We start from the raw sequence: 9267 nt of genomic DNA on the forward strand, positions 1-9267 counted from the left end.
GGCGGCGTGATTGGAACTCTAAGTGTCTGAAATGACTGTTGCAAGTCCCCAGAGCCACAATTCAATCAACCGCTCCAAACAGGAAACTCAACAGTGAGTGTTAAAAAGACGGAGAATGATGAAAATGAAAAAAGAAAAACATTCAAGAGGGAATTGAATTTTGGAGTCATTTGATGGAAGTTTTAAAAATGAACAGTAACAGCCCCCCAAAAGTGCATCTTCTTCACCCGGCTGAAGGAGAGACGGTTTGCTTTCTGGGATTCTGGAAGACTCTTTTAAAGTTCTTTCTTTCTTTTTTTTTCCTTCCTCTCTCCTTTCTTTCCTCCCTTTTTCCCTTTTTTCCCCATAAATGTTTCCTGAGCACCTACTATGCCAGGTGCCACATGAGGTCCTGGGGATAGAACAATGACTAAGGCAGATGTCCCTGCCTTCTGGAGTTGATATATTTCCCGCACATGCCAGAGGAGGTGTGGAACAGTTTCCTGTTGCCCCAGCAATGATGACCAAGGCCAAAGCTATAGGCAAAAGCATCAAGTATTCCAGATTCTTTTTTTTTTTTTTTTTTTTTTTATTTTATTTTTTTTTTAGAATATATATATATTTTTTTTTTTTGCGCTTTTTTTTTTCTATCTTTATTTATGATAGGCATACAGAGAGAAAGAGAGAGGCAGAGACACAGACAGAGACAGAAGCAGGCTCCATGCACCGGGAGCCTGACGTGGGATTCGATCCCGGGTCTCCAGGATCGCGCCCTGGGCCAAAGGCAGGCGCCAAACCGCTGCGCCACCCAGGGATCCCCCTTTTTTTTTTTTTTTTTAAAGTAAGCTCTACGCCCAATGTGAGGCTTGAACTCACAACCCTGAGATTAAGAGTTGACATGTTCTACTGATTAAGCCAACCAGGCACCCCAAGTATCCCTCATTCTAAAGAGCTCAGGGTTAAAATCAGGACCACATACCCCTCCAGGGCTTATAAAAGTCCAGCAATTTCTGTCATTCTAATTTTTTTTTTTAAGATTTTATTTATTCATTCATGAGAGACACACACAGAGAGAGGCAGAGACACAGGCAGAGAGAGAAGCAGGCTCCACGCAGGGAGCCCGACACGGGACTCAATCCTGGGACTCCAGGATCATGCCTTGGGCATGAAGGCAGGCACTTAACTGCTGAGCCACCCAGGAGTCCCTCTGTCATTCTAATTGTAACTCCCAGCCCCATCCCCAGCCCCTAATCCCTGGTCCTGTCTCCAGAGGCAGAAAATCATGAGAGACAGAGAAGTACTAGATTGCAGGTTGTCGGCGCTAGAGGTAGAGGTGGGGGGTGATCATCTCCTTCCCCATAGAGGAGGACAGGGGACCTCTGAAGGGAGCATTTGCAGAGATGGGGACCACCAGAAGGGCAGAGGGGCCTCTCTGCCATGTTGGGGGCTCTGCTTATGCAGTCACTTGGCCTCTCTGCCCTGGACCAGATGTGGGTGGGCAGGGAGGGGCTGCACAGAGGAGTCTGTGGTCAGGGGAACCCCAGAGGAAGAGGCTGGCCAGAGCTGTCTGCTGGGACAAGGACTCAAGAGGCAGCAGGAGGTCTGAGCTGGGCTGCCAGGGGTGGGGACGGAGAGATGGAAGTAGTAGAGCCACAGAGGTTGTCCCATGTTGGGGCCCCCAAAGACTGCAGACCTGTACCTCCAGGCACACAGGCATGGCTGGGGAGCATCTTTATATACTTTCCTTCTCCTGGAAGCTGTCTCTGCCTGCCGTCTTTCACTGCCCCAACCAGTGGCAGGCTGGAGCAGGGACTTCCTCTGGGCTCTCCTGGCCCCCAGGGTTCCTACCACCTCAGCACCAGCCCCTCTGGCCTGTCCCTGCCTAGGGTGTATCTGTCTCTGGTTGATGGCAAGGCTTTTGTCATCTTTGCCACTGTATCCCAGCATCCAGCACTAAGCTGGTAAACAGCAGGTGCTTACTGTGTATTTTTGGATGGCACCTTTGAGCTGCTGGCTCAGGGACCCTGAGGCCAGAGGGGGCCATCCTCTCCCTGCCTCTTTATTATCCTTTCTGTCCTCTTTATGCCCACCCCCAGACTGGCTTTCACTTTACAACCAAATAAATAAATCTTCATCCTCATGGAGAGTTGTCCTCTGGGCAGTGCTCTGAAAAACTGGAAATGCTCCCAGCCCAGGAGCCATTGGGAGGAGATTTCTTTTTTTTTTTTTTTTTTTTGGGAGGAGATTTCTTGAGGATAGGATGGGCCCCTGTTGGAAGGGGCACCCCCAGCCCTTGCGAATGCTGTGCTCTCTGCCTTTCCAGCTGACTCTTCCTTCCCTGCTGGTTGAGGATCTTTTCTTCTTGGCTTGTCTCTCTGGCTGTGGTAGGGTTTCTTCTGGAATACAAGCCTGTAAGTGTCTTCATCCCTGCATCATCGAAACAGGATATGATCATCTGTGTCTATATCATTTTTGCCAGATTGATCACCGAGGGCAGAATCATAGTCTGACTCAGTGCTGTGTTCCCAGCACACATTAGGTGCTCATTCCATGTTTTTGAACAGAGTTGCTGACTGATCAGATCAGGCTAAAAGGTGTCACAGAGGTGATGTACAAAGGATCTAGAGATGTAGTAGGTGTGGGTGTTGGGGATGGGGACACAAGGTGGAGAAATGGAGAGAGGGATGGGCATGCCAGGGAGAGGGCACAGCATGAGCAAAGGCACAGTGGCAGGAGCCAGCTGGGACATGCAGGGCTCTAGGTTCCAAGTGGTGAGTGATGAGTGATGAGATTATAAAGGTCAGAGGGTGTTGATGCCAGGAGAGGAGTGTGGATGTTGTCCTGAAGCCCTTGGAGCTGCTGAAGCATTGGAGCAGTGAGAGGGACCGGATTGCATGTTGTGTTTAGAAAGCTCACTTGAGGGATCCCTGGGTGGCGCAGCGGTTTGGCGCCTGCCTTTCGCCCAGGGCACGATCCTGGAGACCCAGGATCGAATCCCACATCGGGCTCCTGGTGCATGGAGCCTGCTTCTCTCTCTGCCTATGTCTCTGCCTCTCTCTCTCTCTCTCTCTCTGTGACTATCATAAATAAATTAAAAAAAAATAGAAAGCTCACTTGAGCTGTGCAAACACCAGAGGGGAGGTGAGTGGATGGTAGGCCCTCTATGTGGGTAGCTGCAGCAGACTCAGAGAACAGGACAGACGTGAAGGAGGTTCCAGAGGTAGGATCAGAGGTGTTGGATGTTGGAGCCAGAGGAGAGGCAAAATGGCACCCAGACTGGGATTTAGGGGTAGGGGGTGGGGAGCAGCTGTGGTCAATGTTGGACCACCTGAGTGGGAGGTGGGACATGGGAGGAGATATTCAGGAGGCCATAGATTTGGACTCAGAAACATTTCAAATAAAAAACAAGGATGGACATTATATAGCAGTGAATTATGGGCTGCTTTTTCCCAAACATATTTAAATTTATTTGAGAGAGAGAGCATGAGCAGGGGGAAGGGGTAAAGGGAGAGAGAGAACTGAGGAGAGAATCCAGTGTAGGGCTCGATCCCAGCACCCTGGAATCAGGACCTGAGCCAAAGGCTGACGCTTCACCAACAGATCTGCCCAGGCACCCCTAAATATATTTAAATTACATATAAAAAACCCACCTCCTGTACTCCCGATGCCAGCTCCATCCCACTCCCCAGATGGTGACTGGTGTTTGCTCCAAAGGGAACTTTCAGCTATTTGCTATAAAATGAGTAATATGTGTATGTGTGTGTGTGTGTGTGTGTGTGTGTGTATAAAGGTTTTTTTTATTTATTTATTCATGAGAGACATAGAGAGACAGAGGCAGAGAGATAGAGGGAGAAGCAGACTCCATGCAGGGAGCCCGATGTGGGACTTTATCCTGGGACTCCAGGATCACACCCTGAGCCAAAGGCAGATGCTCAGCTGCTGAGCCACCCAGGCGTCCCTAAAATGAGTAATGTAAACCCGATCCTCGCCACCCCCATCGAGGCTAGTTCAATGAACTCTCGTGGAAGCAAGAGCTTGAGCCTATGTCCTTGGGAATGCACCTGGGAGGCCCCTGGAGCCAGGGAAGACAGGACAAGCTGGCATCTAGATTACACAATCCCCCTGGGAGGGTGTGTTATTATTCTCATTTTACAGAGGTGGAGACTTAGGATGGGAGAGGTGACTTGGCTAAGGCCATGAAGCACCCCATCTGCCCCTTCAGGACCTACACCAGCCCCTTGGTCTGTGAGCCTACAGCTCCCCCTCAGAGCAGGTGGCCAAACCAGTGTCTTTGCTGTGAGTGAGGGAGTGAGCTCTTCTTTTTTTTTTTTTAAATTTTTATTTATTTATGATAGTCACAGAGAGAGAGAGAGAGGCGCAGAGACACAGGCAGAGGGAGAAGCAGGCTCCATGCACCGGGGGCCCAATGTGGGATTCGATCCCGGGTCTCCAGGATCGCGCCCTGGGCCAAAGGCAGGCCCTAAACCGCTGCGCCACCCAGGGATCCCGGGAGTGAGCTCTTCAATGAAGAATTGTGTCCTTCATCTTGTCCCCACATTTTACACCACCATGTAAAATTTTCCATTAATTCCTCAGAATAAAATGTAGTGGCTGTTAATTTTTGACGCCTGGGAAGTAGCCAGCTGAATGCTTTTTTAATGCCTGAAACTATTTTCCACTATTAGAAAAGTATAATAAAAAAGTTTCTCTTTTTTGATTTTAGTTTTTAATTAGATCAGAGGGTTTTGATGGCTCAATCAGAGCTGTGGCCAGCAGCTGGGAGCCCAGGAAGTAGCAAAGAAAGGACACAGACATTGTTGCTCCTCACATGCCATCTCTACAGGCAGGCCTTGCTTCTCTGAAAACCAGGAGGGTCAAGGTCCAGCTTGAATCAAAATAAAACCCAAAGCTTCATTGCTTTTCTAGGAAGGCCATTTGTTTTGTTTTATTTTTTATTTTTTTTATTTTTATTTTTTTTTCATTTGTTTTGTTTTAAAAATTATTTTTTACTGGGGCAGCCCGGGTGGCTCAATGGTTTAGCGCCACCTTCAGCCCAGGGCAGATCCTAGAGACCAGGGATCGAGTCCCATGTCGGGCTGCCTGCATGGAGCCTGCTTCTCCCTCTGCCTGTGTCTCTGTGTCTCTCATGAATAAATAAATTAAAATCTTTAAAAAAAAAAGATTATTTATTTATTTATTTATTTATTTATTTATTTATTTATTTATTTATTCATGAGAGACACAGACTGAGAGGCAGAGACACAGGCAGAGGGAGAAGCAGGCTCCCCACAGGGAGCCCAATGCATCACTCAATCCCAGAACCACTGGATCGTGACCTGAGCCCAAGGCAGATGCTCAATCGCTGAGCCACCCAGGGTGTCCCTAGAAAGGCCATTTGTGAGAGGTAACACTGAGCTGTGAGAAGCTTCTCTTCCTTGCTTCTTAACTTTTCTTCTTTAGAGCTTTCTTTTGGATTTGATCAAATTTTCTTTCCTTTTTTTTCTTTTAAAGTTGTTTTCTGGGATCCCTGGGTGGCGCAGCGGTTTAGCGCCTGCCTTTGGCCCAGGGCGCGATCCTGGAGACCCGGGATCGAATCCCACGTCGGGCTCCCGGTGCATGGAGCCTGCTTCTCCCTCTGCCTGTGTCTCTGCCTCTCTCTCTCTCTCTCTCTGTATGACTATCATAAATAAATAAAAGTAAAAAAAAAATAAAGTTGTGTTCTTGCTTTCCTTTTTCTGGCGTCGGGGTAGGACTGTCGGCGTCGTGCGGGCATAGCTGCGGCTTAGAATTACTCAAGCCTCCGACCTCCTCCTGCCTACTTCCATCCTCTCCCTTCCTTATTCTTCTTCTTCTTCTTTCTTCTTCTTCTTCTTCTTCTTCTTCTTCTTCTTCTTCTTCTTCTTCTTCTTTCTTCTTCCTTTTCTTCTTCCTAATCTCTACACCCAATGTGAGGCTCAGACTCACAACCCTGAATCAAGAGTAGCATGCTCTTCTGACTGAGCCAGCCAGGCACTACTGGACTGATCAGGTTTCTTTAGCTAATTTCATCTATTTGTTTGGAAGGTATAAATATTATTTTTATTCTGTTTCAGTTATCTTTTGCAGCATGACAAACCATTCCACTCAAATGGCTTAAAACAAAAATTTATTATCAGTTCTACTTTGTGTGACTGGGGCACTGAGAGAGCTAACGGGTCTAAAAAAAAGCCTCCCTAACAGGACTGGCAATTTGTGCTGCCTTGCTAGCTGGGAGCTTACTTGGGGCTGTTGGTTGAGAGCCTTGGTTCTTCTCTTCAGCCTTTTCACATGGCTGCTTGAACTTCTACACAGTTTGGTGCTAGATTTCAAGAAGGAATGTGCCAACAGCTGTCATCATAAGCTGTAGGTATCTTAAGGCACAACCTTGGATATTATATGGCATCATTTCATTCTTTTGGATAAAACAGATAATAAGGCCAGCCCAAATCCAAGGGATGAGATAGGACAAGTGACAAAGGATTTGTGGCCATCTTTATTTTTGATCAATCTAAACATTACAGGAGCTACACTTGAATTTCACACTTGTATTTACCTGTATGGATTAAAAAGAAAATCTCAGAATGCATTGCCTTCCTTCTGAATGTCCTTTTCCCAACTCCTTTGTTATTGTTGCTTAAGATTTTAGTTCCATGTTATTTATAAAACCTGACGTTTTTAGTATTTTTAAAAAGTAATCTCTACAGGGATCCCTGGGTGGCGCAGCGGTTTGGCGCTTGCCTTTGGCCCAGGGCGCGATCCTGGAGACCCGGGATCGAATCCCACATTAGGCTCCCGGTGCATGGAGCCTGCTTCTCCCTCTGCCTATGTCTCTGCCTCTCTCTCTCTCTCTCTGTGACTATCATAAATAAATAAAAATTAAAAAAAAAAAAAGTAATCTCTACACCCAACATGGGGGTTGAACTCATGACCCTGATATCAAGAGACAGTTGTTCCTCTAACTGAGTCATCCAGGTGCCTCTTTGGAATTATTTTTTACCATAAAAACTTTTAAAGGGGATCCCTGGGTGGCGCAGCGGTTTGGCGCCTGCCTTTGGCCCAGGGCGCGATCCTGGAGACCCGGGATCGAATCCCACGTCGGGCTCCCGGTGCATGGAGCCTGCTTCTCCCTCTGCCTGTGTCTCTGCCTCTCTCTCTCTATCTGTGTGTGGCTATCATAAATAAAAAAAAAAAAAAAACTTTTAAAGATTCTTCCATTATGTTTCACCAAAAACTTTGATGAACACTGCACTTTGCATTCCATTTCCCCCTTGTGAGTTCATTTTTCTTCTTGATGTGCACTCTTTTTTTTTTTTGATACATTATCTCATTTTATTCAAATACCAGTCTGATCACATATGGTCCAAGAACACTCAAATTATAAGCCACATAGAAAGAGATGTTAAAGATTGGTCTTCAAACATTATAGCCAATGATGCCAACGCTTGCATATGATCTCGCCGACATAAAACCACATCCACACTTCGGTGGCCACCAAACCATTCAGCAGAGCTTCCTTAACTGTGAGCTGTTTGAAGCTACCAGTTTGAGCACTCTTGACTATTTTTTTTCAAGCTCTGAATAGCTGTAGGGATCTCAGCAGGGGTTGGAGGAACCAGCTCAACCCTGGCATAGTGCCAAAATGTGGCCAATCGAGGCTTCGAGTAAGTCACAGCAGCGTTCAGCAGCGCCGGAGCCTTCTCAGCGAGGTTACGGACGAACTGGGCCATGGCTCCAAGAGGGACGTCCTGTGCACTCTTTAATAATTCTTTCAGTGACAGCCTGGGAGTAGTAAATACTATGAATCCCTTTTTTTTCTTAGTTTATTTTTTTTAGTAATCTCTACATGTAAAGTGGGTCTCAAACTCATGACTCCAAGATCAAGATGCATACATTCTTCTGACTGAGCCAGCCAGGCACACCTGAGCCATGTTAATCTTAATGTCAGGAAGGATCTTTACTTTGGTCTCTCACTCTGTAAAGACACTTGAGTTAAGTAAAGAATTCTAGGCTGACAGTATTTTTTTTAAATGTGTTTAGAGATATTATTACACTTTTTTTTTCTGGCTCCTCTTGTTGTCAGTTGGAAATCTGCTTAATTGTCTAATTGTCTTTTTGAAGGGCATTTTCCCCTCTCCTGGCAGCTTTAAAGATTTTGTTTTTATTCTTGTTGTTCACAGCAAAAGCATGAATTTGTTTTTATTTATCCCACTTTGAATTCTATGAGGACTCAGATCTTTCTTCGATTTTGGAAAATTCTTAGATTTCTGTATATTGCTTTTCTCATGCTTGCTTTATTGTCTTTTATTGGAATTCCTATTAGATATATGATGGATTATCTCATTGCATCCTCCATCCTAACTTCTGTTTTATATTTCACATCTTTCTGTGTTATATTCCAGGTAATAGCCTTGGAATATCTAGATCTTCTAGGCAATGTCCAGCTATGTCCAGATGACTGTCAAACCCATCTACTGAGTTTATTTTAATTTCACTTTATCTTTTCCTTCCATGACCAGGACAGGAAACTCACATGCTGCCATCCAGGGCTATTGAACAGTTGTTGTTTTTTAAGATTTTATTTATTTATCATGAGAGACACAGAGAGGCAGAGACAGGTAGAGAGAGAAGCAGGCTCAATGCAGGAAGCCCGATGTGGGACTTGATTCCAGGACTCCAGGATCACACCCTGAGCCAGAAGCAGACGCTCAACCACTGAGTGACCCAGGTGTCCCTATTGGACAGTTTCTATCCAGTCTCCATTCAAAGAAAAAATAGCTCATTTTCACCTTCTGCTTCATGTAGGCAGCTTAGCTCCAGCACCCAGCCTCTCATGGGGTCTAGAACCTCATCTTCTGTGCTCACAGAGGCATTAAAACCCAACACTTTCTTTCTTTTTTCTTTCTTTTCTTTTCTTTTCTTTTCTTTTCTTTTTTTCTCTTTTTTCTTTTCTTTTCTTTTTTTTTAATATTTTATTTATTTATTCATGAGAATACACAGAGAGGAGAGAGAGAAAGAGAGGCAGAGGGCAGCCCCGGTGGCTCAGTGGTTTAGTGCCGCCTTCAGCCAAGGGCGTGATCCTGGGGCCCCGGGATCGAGTCCCACTTCAGGCTCCCTGCATGGAGCCTGCTTCTCCCTCTGCCTGTGTCTCTGCCTCTCTCTTCTCTCTCTCTCTCTGTGTCCCTCATGAGTAAATAAATAAAATCTTAAAAAAGAAAAAGAAAGAAAGAGAGGCATTTCTCTCAACTGTCCACTTCTCATCACCCACCATAT

At 45.9% G+C, this 9267-nt stretch overlaps 1 pseudogene; it reads right to left on the reverse strand.

Moving 5' to 3' along the window:
• Positions 1 to 7298: 7298 nt before the first annotated feature.
• LOC100856513 lies at positions 7299 to 7739 on the reverse strand (annotated as a pseudogene).
• Positions 7740 to 9267: the final 1528 nt, after the last annotated feature.

The sequence above is a fragment of the Canis lupus genome, chromosome 24 (assembly GCF_011100685.1).
Source record: "Canis lupus familiaris isolate Mischka breed German Shepherd chromosome 24, alternate assembly UU_Cfam_GSD_1.0, whole genome shotgun sequence".
NCBI lineage: Eukaryota > Metazoa > Chordata > Mammalia > Carnivora > Canidae > Canis > Canis lupus.